The sequence below is a fragment of the Macrobrachium nipponense genome, chromosome 37 (genome assembly GCF_015104395.2).
Source record: "Macrobrachium nipponense isolate FS-2020 chromosome 37, ASM1510439v2, whole genome shotgun sequence".
Lineage (NCBI taxonomy): Eukaryota > Metazoa > Arthropoda > Malacostraca > Decapoda > Palaemonidae > Macrobrachium > Macrobrachium nipponense.
Genome location: NC_061097.1, coordinates 34150925 through 34167934, shown reverse-complemented (window position 1 = coordinate 34167934; position 17010 = coordinate 34150925). Strand labels below are relative to the sequence as shown.

Sequence of the window (17010 nt, the reverse complement as noted above, 5' to 3'; positions counted from 1 at the left end):
CCTCAGGAGACAGGTGGAAGAGAAATTATGGCTTAGAAAACGGGAATAGTTCCAGACCCCGCCACCCAGCGGCGGGAATGGTGGATCACCTGACCTACCTGTCGCGTGTGCCGCGAGTTTTGAAATTCTGTCGGGACGACCGAGTCTATAGCTAAGTATATATCTGCCAGGTAAGTATGTACAAAACTTTATTGTATCTTAAAAATATCATTTTAAAAAGGAAATATGCCAAGGCTTTTTGGATTGTTTGAATGTGTTTTTTTGACTGAGCAGAAAGGTATTTGAATGTGAGTCAATTTTTTAAATGAATGTAATTGTAAAGTAAGTGATTTTAAATGTTAAATATAGATTGTTCCTACAGAAACACAAACCATTGCGTATGCAGTATTATATATAATGTGAGGTGGGAATGGTTGTTGTAAGTGGGTAACAAGATGGTTAATTGGAGGTAGGCAGGTGAGGGGATGGGGGATGCCCAACTTACATGCACTTTTTGTCAGCAATGGTAGAGTGGAGGTACTTTGTTGTACTGTGATTAAACATCAGGTTGAAATTTGTCCATCTTTCCTGTTTTTTGAAAATCGAACCATGAAAAGTGTGAAGAACCTTCTTGTTAGTGGAATCTGCTGTGGTAGATCCTGTGAAGTGTGCTGGCTGGTATATGTTGCAGTAGAGAGGTTTATTAACATGAACTGCATTAGGTATCATGAGTCTAATGTGAATCATGATATGCATGAGACGTCTCAAACATCAGAGGAAGAAGTTGAGAGGATCAGGAATATAACTTACCATTGATATATTGTGAATGGTTGCAATAAAATGTAACTTTAGATGGGAATGTAACTTTAGATTTTAAATAGATGGGAATGTAAGTTGAAATTAAGTGAGGACTGAATGTTTAAGCCTTAGCATCCGAGGTATTATTGAGATACTTGATTTAGGAAATAGATTTAGAGCAATACTTTAAAGTCTTCGAAAAGTGTTGTTAGCAGTGGTAATCATTTAGATAATTAGCGGCAAATATCCTCTTTGGTCGTTTTTCATAGCAACGGAGAACTTCTTCATAGCAACAGAGAACTTCCTCTGCCTGTGTCCATAAGAGTCGGGTAATAATAATTTAAGACAGTATCAGAAGTCATCTTGCTTTACCTTGTAAGTCTCTTCCATGAACTCGCAGTTTAGGGACTCTTCACCAAAGCCTGTAGTGCTCAAATACTGAAAGGATTAGCACTATAGAAAACTGTAAGCCTCTAAATTTTTCTGTAGTATTGTTCATTGGATATAGTATATATGCCACTTAAAAAGTAAATAATCCAAAGTATTGACTAGTCAGTGTGTAAGTCACTGTCAGATTTCTGGTAACTGACTAGATAATTTATGTTTTATTTTCAGAACATTCAACTTTATCAGTCAAGAACAACAAACTGTCAACCCAAGAAAGATCTGGGTTTCTTCAAGATCCTTCCTTCAAGATAGGAGCAGCTTTAAAAATGTACTTAATTCAGCCCACCATGTCACAATTGCTACATTTCTATTCTGGGCCATTGGCAGTCTTCAGAAGTAATTTCATCTTAATGATCTTGAGATCAAATGTCATCTTGGCAGTTCACATTCATATACCAGAAAATTCTTAGGTATGTCACATTAAACAGGTATGTAATTATTGTAGAGTTAGGGTTTTTAAGACCTATTTTGTACTATCTTGTTACTGTTTTTATAGAAATGCTTTTTTGATTTTACATACTTTCATGTAGTATGCCAGTGCACTTAAGTCTGTTCCACTATTAGCAGTCTGTTGTTGTAGGAAGAGTTCATTGCACCACTTTTTTCGAAAGTAAATTTTTGTATTAGATTTGTACTGTCATAGACCATACATTTGATGAGAAGTGCCATACTTCGAGTTATGATGAGAACTCAACATCTCAGTGTGGAATTCTTTTTCTGTTGTTTTAGTACCTTGGTTTGTGTTCCAGCACTCAGCAGAACCTTTTTATATTTTCAGCTTTGTATTAACAACATTTGTCTAGCAATAAGAAGAAATCACATGGTGGTAGTATAAAGCATATGTTTATGTTGTTGGGAAAAATATGCTGTGATAGGCCTAGTTGATAATTCGATAAAAGTAAGCTATATCTCCAGTTGTTCCGATACGTAATACAAACCCTCGGTCCTTTAACAATAGGAAGGTAACTAGCGGCAGCTGGACGGTCGTAAGCTTCGAACAAGGGGAGAACGGTAGTTAACTGCTTGTCCGATCGTGCGCGCGCCCGCGCGACCCGAGAGGTGAAGAATCACTTTTGCTTTCGGCCGCGGGTGTGAAGGACGTGTTCGTCATCGCTCTCTGCCCGCTTCATCGTCGTATGCTTTGTTATATTGTGTTTTCTACTAATGGTTTGGTTTGACTTGAAAAATGAAACTGTAAGTACACTGTTTTCATTTTCATTACTTAATTATGAATCAACATGGAGCTATCGCCGTAGAGACGGCGATTTCCGCTCTTTTCATGAATTGAACCCTTGAATTATGTCTCGTGGGCCGAGGGCGGGCGCACTCGCGCCGAGTCATGTATTTTGGGCGAAAGTGTGTAATTGAAAGATGTAAGTACTCTTTTTCATTATATTTTTGCCCTGTGCGTTCGTTGCCGAGAGCTTGATTGCGCTCGGCAAGAGCCTCTTATTTTGTATGAATAGAATGCAATGAAAGTGGATTCGCAATGCAGTTTTCTTTTCATTTTCTTATTTATTAATTGCATCAAATTTAATTTTGGATCAATTTCCGCTCTTACCCGGGAATTAATCCTTACGATTTATTGCTGTGAAAGTGAAAATAGCAAGTGCAGTATTGTTCATTTTCATATATATTTATGATAGCATCATATTATTATGGATCAAGTTTCCGCTCTTACCGGGAATTGATTTTTCCCTCTTTAAGTTCTATGAAGTGAATCGCAAGTGCAGTATTCTGTTTCATTTTCATATTACTTTTCACTGCTGTGCGGGGGTAGGGGAAGCGAAGGTCTGCCAGGAAGTCGTCGGAAAGCTCTCCCGCGACTCCCTTGGTATCCGATTCTTCGTCTTCTTTCCTGCCCCCCCGCTCAGCTTCCTCGTATTTTGTTTTTGGGGTCTTCCTTCCGTTCGGGGTGGGGGCATGTCTCCCCCCCCCGTGCGTGAGGGAACCCCTCTTACTAATCTGTCTGTGCTACAGCCGTGGGAGACGACCTTGGACAGGTATGGACCACTGCGGCTGCAGGGCGTGCCTAGCATCCACGATCTGCTGCAGAGTCTAGCGAGGTCTGGGGCGGTGACCTTGGAGTGGTCTCCACTACAACCTTCACGGCCGCTTATGCTGCTTCCCCCCGCTGGTCTACACTCCCCATGCTGTGTCGGTGACGCCGTCTGCCGCTTATAGGGCCGGTCGCCGCCGTACCGAGGAGGGGTATGCCGCCGCCGCCTGTGTTTTCTTCGTGTTGCCTGCCCCAGACTTCCGCTGTTCCAGCAGCTCGCCCTGGACCGGCCGCCAGTACCACGCTGGCTGCCGATGATTCTACGAGGCGATGGCTGGGCCTGCCGTACCTGTCGCTGATGTGGTTCCCGCTACTGGCTTGGCTGTCCCTTCTGTGTTTACCGCTGCCGCTGTTCCTGCCGCTCCTGAGCTGGTTGCTGTTCCTGTCGCTCCTGGTTCCTGCGCCTGTCCATGCTGGTCCTGCCCATGGTGTGTCTTCCCCAGTCCCAGGTCCTTCCGGACAGGTGCAGTCGGGCCGTGTTGCTTCGGCAATAGGCCCACGACTCCGGCCTGGATGGAGGACCTGACGACTGTCCTGCGTGAGCTGACGAAGAAGAGGAAGGTGTCATCTTCGTCTGTTGCTGCCTCTTCCCCTTCGACTTCTAAGGCCCATAAGCCGAAGAAGAAGAAGGCTGCCTCCCCCCCTAAGAAGTCTCCTTCGGGAACTTCTAAGGGCCCGTCCCCACCTCGGTGGGACGGGGGGGGGTTCCTTCTGCTGGTCCTCCTGCTCCTTCGGGGAGCGGGGCCCGTCTCCCCTTCCGTAAGGAAGAGATAGACGGGACCAGAGGAGTATCGGTTAGCTCTGGTACTTCCTCGCCTGGTGCTAGCGGCGATGCCGCTACGCCAGGTTCCGGCTCGGTCTCTCGTTCGCGGGAGATCCCGAGTGTACGCTCTCCCTCAGGGAGACCGTGCAGCCAAAGTTTCGGCGCCAGAGTTCGCTCGGCGCCAAGACCACGGCACGGAGCAGAAGGCTGGCGAGAACCGCTCAGGTGACTCTCGCCAGGCCAGCGGCCGCTCTCGCAGCGACCAGCTGGTAACCGGGTTTTGTTATGCCCCCTAAGAAGACTTCTTCGGGAACTTCGAAGGGCTCGTCACATTCCGGTGTGTACGGGGGGTTCTTCTGCTGGTCCTCCTGTTCCTTCGGGAACGGGGCCCGTCTCCCCTTCTGAGAAGAAGAAGAAGACGGGGACCAAGGGAGTGTGCTGGCTACCGCTGGTACACCCTCGCCTGGTCTTGGCAGCTCTGCTGCTAAGCCAGGTACCGGCTCGGTTTCTCGTCCGCGAGAAGTTCCGAGTGTACGATCTCCTTTTCGGGTGACCGTGCAGCCAAAGTTAAGACGCCTGAGTTCGCTCAGCATCATGACCGAGGCACGGAGCAGAAGACTGTCGAGAGCCGCTCAGGTGACTCTCGCCAGGCCAGCGGCCGCTCTCGCAGCGACCAGCCGGTACCTCGGGTGGACGTGACGGTCTCTGACCGGCCACACGGGTTGAGGCTGGGAAGAGGTCCCCCAGGTCCCCTCGACCGACGGTACCAGCCTCGGCTGGTACCAGCGGTTTGAACGTGCCGCGAGGACGCTCACCGGTCTCACGGCGAAAGCGAGCTCTGCAGGTCACCTGACCGCCGCTCCCACAGGGACCAGGCGGATACGGTGACCAGCAGCAGATCGTCTGACGCACGGGACCGGGGTCGACGTGCTCAGTCGAGCCGCTCGCCACAGGTGAGCGGCACGGCCAGGCCTGCAGATCGATCCCCACCGCGGGTTGGTGATCGGCTGCAGCCCCCCCACGTACGCTGGGTCCTGCTAGCGAGCGGGGGGGGAGCGTCAGGTCTGTCTCTCCACTACCTTCAACTTCCTCGGGCTACACCGGGAAGAGCGAGGTAGCTAGGAGTGATCGTGAGAGGTGCGCCGCTCACGATCCCGTCACGAGCCGCACGTGCCACGTATGGTCTTAGGACCAACCAGGACGTACGCGCAAGTGATTGGGAGGCGACCGTCAGGGGGAGAGAGGGGGGGTAGCGTCAGTTCTGTCTCTCCGATACCTTCAACTTCCTCGGCATACGCCAGGAAGAGCTAGGTATATAGGAGTGATCGTGAGAGATGCGCCGCTCACGATCCCGTCACGACGCCGCACGTGCCAGGTTGGTCTTAGGACCAACCAGGACGTACTCGCAAGTGATTGAGGCAACCGTCAGGGATCTGTTGCTGGTCCTTCTTCTGAAGGAGGAGGTACCTGGGAGCTGCTCTTGTTGGAGGGGACTGGACGGTCCTATCCCTCAAGACGCTGTAACTTCCGAGATTCAGAGTAACTTTTACCCAGGTTATTGCACTGATTCGTCAGCACAACGACCGGGGGGAAGGATCGCTGCTCCCACCAGCAGAGCCATGTCTCTGCTCGAGTCGTTTTGGGGCCCGAGAGGGAACCCAAACCGACGGTGGGTATGCCGCGATCGGAGCTTACCGATTCTGTCTTGAACCAGAGTCTCTCGTCTCCGGACAAGAAGGCTCTCTCAGTTCTGGCCGGTCGATCAAGCTACTTCCACCTCCTCTACTGCGACAGCGGCGTTTCTACGTGTCTTCGGACACCGTATTTAAATACTCCTTCGGTCCTCCTGAGAGTTTCGACCTCGACGAGGACTGGAATGAGTCGGAGGACGGTATCGGCTCTCTCCTGTCAGGTGTCGATCAGCCCCACCCAGACGACGTTCACAGTGGCGGCAGACCCTTACCTACAGTGAGAGTTCGATGGCTGCTCCTACTCTTCTCCAACTGCTAGTTCCACTGGGAAGGCGAGCGAGTATCCAATTCCTCCCCATTCCCTCTCTCCTTACGGCTACGAGGGAAAGGGGAAGGATCCTACAGAGATTTCTCTGTAGGATCCCACGTTGGGGACTGCGCTACCAGGGGGGACCTTCGGGTCCTACTGACGTAAGCCCCGGTCGTTGAGGAGGGATCCTGCCCCATTCTCGATTTCTACGGGAATCGAGAGGACCACCAGCCGATATCGTTTGACGAATTCGGTGGGGTTTCGCAGACTGCTTAGAATTCTACGGAATTCTAGCGCATTCAGAGTGTTAGAGTTTCTTACGATCTCCAAACACTTAGGCGAGACCACGGTCCAAAGTGAGCGAGACGAGAATCCCCGATATGTTACACGATAATCGGGAACCTCGCCTATGCTCGAATTCCTGGAATTTCTAGCATTAGAAGAAGACTGCTGCTGAAAGAAGACTATCTCACAGTAGGCGACCAACCTGGAATAGAGAAGAACGGACGGGAATATCCAGTTTGGCTGGAACTATCGTTAGTATTCTGTTCACCATTGAAGCTTTCCTTCGAGGAAGACTTCTCCTTCACTCTCTTTAATAGAGAACGAAGGTGGTCGATCTCCAATCCTTATTTTGTTTTCTTGAAGGAAAGGAATTTAGGATGGAGATCGTTGTTCAGAATCCTACAAATATACTACGTATATTAACCTCGCAACATGTTCTGCTAAGCAGTTGAATGGTCCGAGGGGTAGGCGCATATCCTGGTTTTATACGGATTGCGACTTAGACGAAAAGTATTCTAATGAACTGCAAAACCCGGGTTGCCTGCAACCTCCCAGGAGTTTCCAGTTTCAATTTTATATACTTATGGTGTTGTCACAACAACACCATTTTAGCTTTTATATTTACCGAAATTCGTTTCGCTTAAATATAATTGCTCGAGCATATCTTTTTATGCTCGGTGGTTCTAGCCGAACGCATTCCTTCGTGGAAAGGATTACTTGGCAAACTCAGGATGACGACCGTCAGCGACAGCTACTGCGTATTGAATTGCCCGAGGCATTTCAGTATCAGCTGCCGCTTTGAGATAGACGGTTGTTTATGTCTTTCTCACCTGCTTTGATTGAATAACAACCGTATCTCTGCCCAACAATCACGGACTTAAGTCTCTGATTAACGGGGATTCTCGCCATACATGAATTGACCATCTACTGCTGAGAACGCTAGTATTCATCTGTCTTCGGTATTGCGAGAATTTTAAACAAGAGATCTATTCGACTCTCATCTTTCTGTTTACCAGCACGGTAACAGAATTCTGTAATAGTCTCTTGCTGCATTCGTTATCCCGATAATGCGAATGATTTTTGCGAATCTGAAGTTTGGTCCTCAAAATATCTTGTATTCGGAGGTGTACAATTGGTTCATGTTCACCCCGGATTAGCAGATGTATTGAAAGACATCGCCTACTCCCACACCTGCCAGCTCTACTTCCAAACGTTCAGCCCATGAGAAGCAGTTCTTCAAGCGGCTCTCCCCTGTGTTTCATTACTGAAGAACGCCCCGCTTTCATTGCACAACGGGACAGCAATGAAATGGCGGTTAGCGTTTTCAGTCATTTGTAAGCACAGGTTTAGAATCTTGAGATTCCTTCTCTCGATTCAACTGGAAGACGTAGGTTGCATTCATTGCCTACCTTCGTCTTCAACGTCACATAGTGTTGTTTCTCCTTAAGCTGAGATTCAACGTCTATGAGATTTTCTTGCCATCAGGGACCTCGGTCTTTTGAAGGCAATTGACTTTCGCCTTTTGAGCTTATGCATTAAGAGAATCATCGCCGCGCCAGTCCGGCATCGGTGACTAACAAATATTTTATTGTTTGGTCTCTCAGCATAACTCTTTAAAGGGCGAAGGTCACGTGACTTACCCGGCATGCTTGGACAACTTGCCTCTACTGATTCCGAACCAGTCAGTCGGCAGCTGTCAGAGCGTCCGAGTCAGTTACGAACTATGCTGTGGACTTAGTTCGGTTGTTCCAGAGCAATCATTACTTCGTCTTAATAGCTTGTCAGTATGAGTACTGTACATAACCAAAGTCGAGAAGAGGGATAGGTCATACGACTATTCCCTTCTTTTCGTCTTAGGTAACTGCATGACTTCTCTTGAGAAGTCAAGCACAAAGGGATGGGGATTTGTGACGCTCGATTTCGTACCGATCTTCGTAGCGAAGACTCAGAACCCTTCGGTAACTGACGATTGGTTCGAGTCCTTCACAATACCCTCCCTAATGGACGTCACCGCCTCCGATACGAAGGCTATGCTGCTTTGTCCTGTGAAGGTGCGACGGAGCTGTCTGAAGAAACTCGACACCCAGGATGAGTGTGGACGCCTCTTCATCATTCTCTCGCGTTCCGCAAGAACTTCTCCGTGGCGCAGGTAATGAAGGCAGGCGCCTGGTCCAACCGGACCGCATGCACCTCCTTCTACCTTCAGGATATTGCCCACAGTTCCTTGGATCTTTTTCCTTGGGAACCGTGGTGGTTGCTCAACACGTTGTGTAGTTAACCCAGACCCTCGCAGGCTGAACAGCATCGAGTCCTGGTGTGACGTAAGAATGGATGAGGAATGAGAGTGTGACTGGCTCCTCTTCCCATCTTTTCTTCCCCTCTACCTTTGGGTAGAGTGAGGGACACGGTCGTCACCCTGCTGGGTAAGGACGAGATGCAGGTGAGCTACTCAATAGAGCACCATCCTATCCCTTTCAGTAGGGATAGGAGTAAATATCCACCACTTCCTCCAACAAGGGGGAGGAAGTGGATGCCAAATTGAGACAAACCCATCATTTTATGATTGTCTCTTGCAAACAGGAACAAGTTCTTGCTTGCTGGTACGAAGAGATACGCTTGCCTCTCTCTTAGTACTTGGCCAGAGGTCTGACCATTGATCCTGCGGTGCACACCCCGATCAATCGGACAGAGGTTTGGATCCCTCCCTTGCTCTTACGACCAGGGAGGCACTCCAGGGTTGGACGAACACCAGTCTGTTCACCAAAAAGACTCAGATTCCTCCCACCAAGAAGTGAGTCTTCCTATTGTTAAAGGACCGAGGGTTTGTATTACGTATCGGAACAAATGACAATTTGTCGAAAATTGCATTTTTTCCTAACTATACAAACCTGAGGTCCTTTACATATAGTCCCACCTCATGACACCCCTCACTCTGCAACTTTTTGCATGGGCCTAAAGCAAAAGTGATTCTTCACCTCTCGGGCGCGCGGGCGCGCGCACGATCGGACAAGCAGTTAAACTACCGTTCTCCCCTGTTCGAAAGCTTACGACCGTCCCAGCTGCCGCTAGTTTACCTCCTATTGTTAAAGGACCTCAGGTTTGTGATAGTTAGGAAAATGCAATTTCGACAAATTGTCATTTTCAAATGAAAATAAAGCACAGTATTGATATCCAGTTAGCAAACTGTTGAATTTTTAAGGAGTAGCAATTTATTTACTTTAGTAGTGTTAACTTAGAATACTCCCTTTGAACCAGCCCTTAAAGAGGTTCAAGCTTTAACTGGGTGGTTTGGTTAAACAATTTATCAATGATTTTAATTGACATTCAAGACATTTTGTAAGATATGGCAAGAATGCAGTTTTCAACAATGTTCAACATACATAAAAATTAGGCATAGCATATAAAACCTATGATTAACGGGCCCCCAAAGTGTGTACCTCTTCTACATTTTTACAACAGCCTACTTCATTTAAAGTGTTATTTATAGTAAAATTTATTACTAACCTCTTCAGTACTACAGTGATGTTAATAGTAATATTTTATTGTTAATAATATTCTTGCCTATGAGTTTTTTTTTTCATTTTTGTGGGCCCTAGCTCAGTGGACCCTCTTTCCTTGAGGCCCTGAGCATGTTCATTTTGCCTAAAATACCACAATGTTTTAGGGTTGTGGTAGCCAAGTAGTTTCTAGGGCTGCTCATGGCTTGATAGATTTTCTCTGTAAGAAGACCCGGCCGCTTCATGATGTAGGGATGTTGGCATCCATAAGTCGACCTGCTAAGTAGTCAGTAGCCACTGCCTGGCTCCCCAGATTCTATCACGGGCAGAGAGGGACTTGAGCACTGATTATATAAATTTTCATAATAAAATTTATTATTTTGTACAAGAAACTTACCCAGCAGATATATACTTAGCTATAGACTCGGTCGTCCCGACAGAATTTCAAAACTCGCGGCACACGTGACAGGTAGGTCAGGTGATCCACCATTCCCGCCGCTGGGTGGCAGGGTCTGGAACTATTCCCGTTTTCTAAGTCATAATTTCTCTGTCGGTTGAACGGACAACACCTATTGTTTCGTTCCTCCATCTTGGATTTCTACTCGTTTGCCGAGAATTTGGATTGGTTTTTTGGTGACGTATTCTGTTTTTTCTCTGGCTTGGCATACGCTTATTGTGGACTGTTTTTCGACTTTGGTTTTGACTACTCTTTCACGATGTCTGACGCTAAGGCTTCACCTATGTTTAGAGTTTGCAGTAGGGAAGGTTGTAAGGTTAGGCTGCCTAAATCGGCATTAGATCCTCATAGTATTTGCGCTAAATGCAGGGAGAATGAATGTTCTTTTAATAACACCTGTGTTGAATGCGAGAACCTTACTGAGCTGGAATGGAAGGAGTTATCGTCATATGTTAGGAAGCTTGAGAGAGATAGAGTGAGAAAGGCTTCAGCTAGGTCATCTAGTAGATCTTGCTCTTTAGAACAAGAAGTTAACTCTAACTCTCCTACTAACGATTTTCCCTTAGCCTCAGCTGCTTCTCCCTGTTCTGAATCCAAAGATTCTTCTTCGGAGAGGGAAAATGTAAAAGCTTCAATCAAGAGACTTCAAGCTCAGCTACGAGCTCTAAACCAAGGTAAGAGTGGTGATAGTGACTTGTGCAGTGTCCCCAGTGCAGTGGAGGGGGCGTCTGACCGGTTCCTCATTGCTCCTAGGCCTAGACCGCTTCCAAAAACTCCAGGACCAGGGGAGGAGGAATGTCGAAAGCCGCAGGGAGGATGCAGAGACATCCCAACGGTCAGGCGTCCCTTCGGCAGATCCTGTTGTAAAGTCCCAGGCTGCCTCGGATTGCCGCAGAAAAAGGCGTCCTAAGGGAGTGTTTTTTCGGCCTCAGACTCTTCCTCTCCTAAACGAGGATGGAGTTCGGCCTCGCTTTCGCGCCCTTTGAAGAGAGCCTGGAAGGCGCCTAAAGGAGACGCGGCTGATTCCAGCCCAGAGCGTTTTCCCGAGGATTGGCCTTCGGGACCTAAGAAGACGAAACAAGAGGAGCCTTCTCTTCAGGATCCTACGAAGAAGTTTTTGTTTAATCTGCAAGAGCAGTTAGCTTCTTTAGTAGGCTCCTTTGCTACGGACTCGACAAGGAGGAAAGATGTTTCGCTCCCTGTTAAGAGTTCCGCTAAGCGCCCCTTTTCGTATGGAGGAGAACCCTCACAATCTCCAGAGCGTTTTTCGCCTTCGTCGAGAGACTCGTCCGATAGGAGTTGTTCTCCTGAGAGAAGAGTTCTTTCGCCCTATAGGCTGTCTTCCCGAAGCGCCCTCAGAGACGCCGCAAATCGAGCAGAATCTCGATCGGTTTAGGGTTTAAGGAACCGAAAACCGATTTAAGTATCAGGATCCTTTGGGTCTGCAGGACCAGGAGCCAGACAGGCGCAAAGAGGCAGCAAGACGCAAGAAAGGGCGTCAAGAGCCTCTCAGACCACAGGATTCAGGACGTCAGGATTCTGCTAGAAGGCAGGAATCAGGACGCCATGAGTCAGGGCGCCAGGAGCCAGGACGCCATGAGTCAGGGCGCCAGGAGTCAGGGCGCCAGACTCCTGGCGCCAGGAGTTAGGACGCCAGGAGGCAGGACGCCAGGAGTACGTTAGGCGTCAAGAGTTAGGGCGCCAAGAGCCTGTTAAGCGTCATGAATCAGGACGCGGGGATCTTTTCAAGCGCCCTGAATCAGGGCGCCAGGAGCCTAGCAAGCGCCGCGAACCTGGCGAACCTAGACAACAAGAGTCTAGTAGGCGCAAGAGTGTTTCGGACAGGCAGGAGCCTCACTCTTCGTATAGAAGTGCAATAAGTTCAGCGCTCCCCTTCTCAGGAAAGGAGTTCTTCTCCGGGAAGAGCCAGATCACTCCCAAACGGTTCCTCCTCGGTGGATCAGTTGGACCAGGTATCGGAAGACGACGAGCCAGTAGATGTAGCAGTTTCTGACTATAAGAGACTTTCTCTTTTGCTGCTAAAGGAGTTCGGAGACTCCCTTCATCCTGCTGACCCTCCTTCACCAGGATCTTTGATGTCTAGCACAAAAGCTCTCAAGTCGTCTTCCTTCGTCAAGATGCGCCCCGCTCTTTGTATGAAAAAGGCATTAAAGACCTTTTCAGAGTGGTTGACTTCCAGAAGGGAAGCGGGCAAGACAGTTTTTTCCTGCCCTCCTTCCAAGTTAACAGGCAAACCAGGAAGGTGGTACGAGACCAAAGAACCTATGGGGTTAGGCCTCCCTTCTTCCGCAGATGCGGATTTTGCTTCCTTAGTGGACTCTTCCAGGAGGAAGTCTTTGCTGTCGGCTAAGGCAACTTGGGGCATGTGTGAGCTAGACCACCTTCTAAAGGGCCTCTTTAAAAACCCATAGAAGTCTTCAATTTTATGGACTGGCTTTGGGAGCGTTAGCTAAGAGAGCCCAGGACACTGACTTTGTTTCCATGGAGGAACTTTCAAGCGTCCTGGCTTGCTTGGACAGAGCGGTCATGGACGGTTCCGTAGAAGTTGCCTCTCTTTTTGGAACGGGAGTCTTAAAGAAGAGATCGGTCTTTAGCTCTTTTCTAGCAGGAGCAGTATCACCTTTGCAAAGAGCATCTCTTCTTTTTGCACCGTTATCCCCCGCATCTATTTCCACAGGAGACTGTTTAGAGAGGTTTCTAAATCTCTTACGGAGAAGGCAACTCAGGATCTCCTCACGCACTCAGCCAAGAAGTTTAGGCCGGCAGTGCCTATAGAGAAAAAAGAGAGACCCTCTTTTGTACAGCCCTTTCGAGGTGCCTCCTCTTCTAGAGCCCCTCTTAGAGGTCACAGACCAGATAGAAGGAGTAGACCATCTAGAAGGTCCTTCGGGAAGTCTAGATGAGCAAGGAGTCCTCCAGACGAAAGTAGGCGCCAGACTACTCCACTTTGCAAAGTCTGGGCGCAGAAGGGAGCGGACTCTTGGTCCCTCTCTATCCTGAAAAAAGATACTTGATCCCACCCTTCAGGGAAAATCCTCCCCCTTGACGACAAACGCCAAGGGAGTTGACTGCAAGATACTCGGATCCGGTCCGAAAGCTTGCTATATTTTTGCAAGCAGTGGAACAGATGGTTTCCAAGGAAGCGGTAGAACTGGTTCAAGATCTCCAGTCTCCAGGATTTTACAATCGGCTATTCCTGGTACCGAAAGCATCGGGGGGATGGAGACCGGTTCTAGACGTCAGTGCCCTGAATTTCTTTGTCTTGAAGAAGAAATTTTCGATGGAGACGTCTTCCTCTGTTCTATCTGCTCTTCGTCCAGGGGATCGGATGGTGTCCCTGGACCTTCAGGATGCGTATTTCCATGTGCCAATTCATTCCAGGCAGCAAGGAAATATCTGAGATCATGTTCCAAGGGAAAGTGTTCCAGAGTTCCGAGCGATGTGCTTTGGACTTTCGACTGCCCCTCAAGTCTTCACGGACATCATGAAGAATGCAGCTTATGGCTACATCTGGAAGGGATCAGGATCTCGTTTATATCTGGACGATTGGCTAATAAGAGCCCAATCGGAGAAAAAATGTCTGGAGGACTATTAGTTACTCTAAATTTGACAAAGTTTTTCCCCCCCCCCTAGGACTTTTAGTCAATCGCGAGAAATCCATGCTGACTCCCCAGCAGAGTATTGTCTATCTGGGGATTCAGATGGATTCTCGGGATTTTCTAGCGTATCCTTCGCAGGAAAGGAGGAGAAGAAGCTGCTTAGAAAAGGTGGCAGTCTTCTTAAGGAAAGAACATTGTTCCGCGAGGGAAATGGATGAGCTTACTGGGGGACCCTCTCCTCGAGGAACAGTTAGTTTCCTTAGGAAGACACACCTACGACCCCTTCAATTTTATCTGAAGGAGAAGTGGGATTGGAAATCCAACAATCTCGGAGATACATTTCCAATCTCGAAAGGGATCAAGGAGAATATCCGTTGGTGGTTAGATACAGAAAACTAAGCAAGGGAATCTCCCTTCGCTTACAGAACCCTCGCCTAGCGTTATTTGCAGACGCCTCAGATTCAGGGTGGGGAGCAACCTTAGGTTCGGAAGAAGTGTCAGGCACTTGGGAAGGAGAACAAGTGTCCTAGGCACATAAACAGAAAGAAAACTAACAGCCATTCATCTAGCGTTAGTTCATTTCGAGGAACAGGTCTCAGGTCTGGGGATTCAGATTCACTCGGACAAAACACAACAGCCCTCGCTTATATAAAGAAACAAGGGGGGACGCATTCCCTTTTCCTGGTACGAATCAGCAAAGGATCTGCTGATTTGGGCTCAGGAAAGGAAGATCTCTCTTCTCACAAGGTTTGTGCAGGGAGAGAAAAATGTCCGGGCAGATCTGTTTGAGAAAAGAACAAGTCCTACCCACGGAATGGACTCTCAATCCTCAGATTTGCCAACAAACTTTGGCATCTGTGGGGAAGGCCCAATATAGACCTGTTCGCGACCAACAAGAATCACAGATTAGAGACCTATTGCTCCACCCCGATCTCGGATCCACAAACAGTAGCAGTAGACAGCTTTCTGCTAGATTGGACGGCTTGGACGCATACGCCTTCCCTCCTTTCAAGATAGTAGGGGAAGTATTGAGGAAGTTCGCTTGCTCGGAAGGAACAAGAATGACCCTCATCGCTCCCTTCTGGCCAGCTCTCGATTGGTTCACAGAGGTGCTGGAGTGGTTAGTAGATTTTCCAAGATCGCTTCCACTGAGGAACGATCTTCTCAAACAACCCCACTTCGACAGGTTTCACAAAAAAACCTTCCCCGCTCTAGAAGTCTGACTGCCTTCAGACTGTCGAAGGACTTGTCAGAGCAAGGGGCTTTTCACGAGAAGTGGCGAAGGCTATTGCAAGAGCCAGAAGAGTCTCCACCTCTAAAGTATATCAGTCGAAGTGGGAGTTGTTAGAAGATGGTGTAAGGGAAAGAAAATATCCTCTTCCAGTACCTCTGTAACTGAAACGGAGATTTTTTTCCTATTTTTGAGAAAGATGTTAACCTGGCAGTTTCAACAGTGAAGGGTTACAGAAGTATGCTGGCCTCAGTTTTCGACATAGAGGAATAGATCTGACGAATAATAAAGATCTACATGACCTTATAAGTCTTCGAAACCACGAAAGACCATGTAATCAAGAAGCCTAGCTGGAACTTGGATGTGGTCCTCAAGTTCCTAATGTCGGAAAAATTTGTACCGTCTCACGCAGCTTCGTTTAGAGACTTAACGAGAAAGTCATTATTCCTCTTTGCGTTAGCAACAGCGAAGAGAATTAGCGATTGCAAGCTTTGGAAGGTAAAGTGGGTTTTAAGAAGGATTCAGCGATTTGCTCCTTTAAACCATTTTTTCTAGCAAAAATGAAAATCCTTCAAAGCCTTGGCCAAGAAGCTTTGAGATAAGAGGACTATCTTCATTAACAGGGAGAGAACTAGAAAGGACTTTGTGTCCAGTCAGGGCACTCAAGTTCTACCTGGAGAAGAAGAAGTTGCTGAGAGGTATAGAAGAAAGTCTTTGGTGCTCTGTAAGAGATCCGAAAAGATCGATGTCTAAGAACGCCCTTACATACTTCATAAAAGATGTAATAAGGGAAGCTCACCTTAAGTGCGATGAAGAGCATCTCAAGGTCTCTTCAGGCTCTTATAGAGTCGACGTTTTGGAGATGTAATTCTGTGTTCGCCTCGAATTACCTAAGAGACGTTAAAATTTCGTACGAAAAGTGCTTTGCTCTGGGAGCGTATGTTTCGGCGAATTCAGTGCTGGGAGAAGGGGCTGAGGCTAATCCTTCCTAATTTAGTTTAGTGTTTAAATTACTTTTTATTGGTGGTTGTTTTTTATTGGTTAATTGTCAGAGGGAATAGGGAACCCTCTTGCAATTCATAGATTATAACAATACTAACATGGTCAGGTGATCGGGATTGGCTTCAGTGCTCTTTGTGATTTTTTAATAACCTTAACTCTGTCATGTAAGAGGGCGAGTATCCATTGATATGACAAAAGGTCAAGGCTCTACCATGTAATGTGGGTCAGCCCCCATTGGTACGATCCAGTATAGGCTCTGTCGCGTAAGCGGGCTAGCCCCCATTGACACGATCCAAAGAGTTATTCAACCATTGGTTCATTCCTCGTTGAAACTCTTGAGGCAGGCAGACTCATCGACAGTAGTCATGAAGTCTTCAGCCCAATCAGGTAGGAACTATGGATTATTTTATCCAAGAACATAGGTTGTTTTTTCCCTGTTTTTTAATGTATTTAGTTTAAGTATTATTTTGTTTTTAGCTGTCTCTTGCCCGCCACCAAGGGTGCCAATCAGCTAAGTATATATCTGCTGGGTAAGTTTCTTGTACAAAAATGATATTGTTAAGATACAATAAAGTTTTGTACATACTTACCTGGCAGATATATACGATTAATGGCCCACCCATCCTCCCCTCAGGAGACAGGTGGAAGAGAAATTATGGCTTAGAAAACGGGAATAGTTCCAGACCCCGCCACCCAGCGGTTCGGGAATGGTGGATCACCTGACCTACCTGTCGCGTGTGCCGCGAGTTTTGAAATTCTGTCGGGACGACCGAGTCTATAGCTAAGTATATATCTGCCAGGTAAGTATGTACAAAACTTTATTGTATCTTAACAATATCATTTTGGATACTTACCTACTGTTAAATTTAGC

General features: G+C 47.5%; 1 long non-coding RNA gene across 2 annotated transcripts in view; it reads left to right on the top strand.

Annotated features, from left to right (window-relative positions):
• Positions 1–1398: 1398 nt before the first annotated feature.
• The window catches only part of LOC135209096 (uncharacterized), a 25101-nt gene continuing 9489 nt past the window's right edge, over positions 1399–17010 (top strand). The window contains exon 1 of one of the 2 annotated variants that reach the window (XR_010313291.1): positions 1399–1634. This is a non-coding gene — a long non-coding RNA (uncharacterized LOC135209096). Of the gene's footprint in view, positions 1653–17010 lie in introns of both variants that reach the window. The other variant, XR_010313292.1, reaches the window with a different exon arrangement.